Here is a 1,313-nt window from a genome sequence, read left to right as displayed (position 1 = left end):
CAGTCACATCATCCAAATTCCAAGCAGGAAGGAGGAAGAAGGGGAGAGGAAAAGAAAAAGGACCTGCTCACTGTCAGTCCCATTTTTAAGGAGGGACAAGTTTATTTGCATCTTATTGCTCAGCCCTAGCCAATCATATCTGAAGCTGGCTCATCCTAGGTTGTGAAAGCCAATTGTTATTCTTGAGAGCTTTTGCAAGCCAGTTGACTTCAACTTGGTAGCTTGAAATTGGCCATAGTGGAAGAATTTATACCACAGAAATAGGTGTAAGAGAGAGCTGGTTATTAACAATTTACATATACAACTGTCCCTGGCTGCAGGACAAGCTATGGAGCATTGCCACCCAGAATAAAATTAGGGTTCTCTTACCAAGGAAGAAAGGAGAATGGATAATAGGTAAGCAAAGGACTCTCCGCCAGTGCTCCCTACTTTGTATTCCATGGAATGGATCCACTTCCCTGATTTTGATTAACTCTTGTCTCCTTTCAAATTATGCAACAGTAAACATATTTTTACATCTATATTTCTGCACGAGCTGGCAGTTGTGGACAATAGCTTCTTTGAGGTGGATTTGCTGGGTCAAAGGCGGTGCCCAGTCTTAACTCTCAACTCATGTGGAGTAGTGGTGATGAGCATGGATTTTGGAACCAGACACAGTGGGTGTGAACACTCTTCCTAGCTGTGTGATTTTGGCCAAGTTACTTAACTTCTCTAAGTCTCTATTTCTTATTCTGTAAAATAGAGGGGATGGGGCACCATCTGCCTTTGTAGGTGTTCTGTAACAATGAAATGAGATTGTGACTACAAAGCACTAACAGCAGAAACTGGCAGGCTGTAAACCCACAATAAATGGTAAGCAGAGGCTTCTCCTCACGGAGAGATATGCTTACACATATGTACAACATACATAGAGAAGAATAAGATATGAAAGCAAGCCTTGAACATTAAATATAGGGCTAATATGAGTTGTACAGGTGAACATCAGATAGGAAAGCAATGGATGTTTACTGTACAGACTGGAAAATTATTCTGCTGACCCCAGAGCCTGGTGTATAAGCTACTTGACGGTTAGAGAAACCTCAGAGTAAATCAACCATGTGTCCAATTCTTAAGTGCACAATATATATTTAAAATCATCTTTATGATTATTCAGTTATATTTCTTTAGCACATCAGATGCTTTATTTGTAGAAATTGACAAAAATCAACATAAACATTCTTTTTCTCTCCCAACTATATTGAACATTGCACAGATGTGTAGTTAAGTATTTATTATGAACATGCAAATATTGATGTCCCCAAGGCCCATTCTTT

The sequence above is a fragment of the Galeopterus variegatus genome, unplaced genomic scaffold (assembly GCF_000696425.1).
Source record: "Galeopterus variegatus unplaced genomic scaffold, G_variegatus-3.0.2 Scaffold480, whole genome shotgun sequence".
NCBI lineage: Eukaryota > Metazoa > Chordata > Mammalia > Dermoptera > Cynocephalidae > Galeopterus > Galeopterus variegatus.
The sequence above is the reverse complement of the archived record's forward strand: the minus strand, read 5'-3'. Positions refer to the sequence as shown.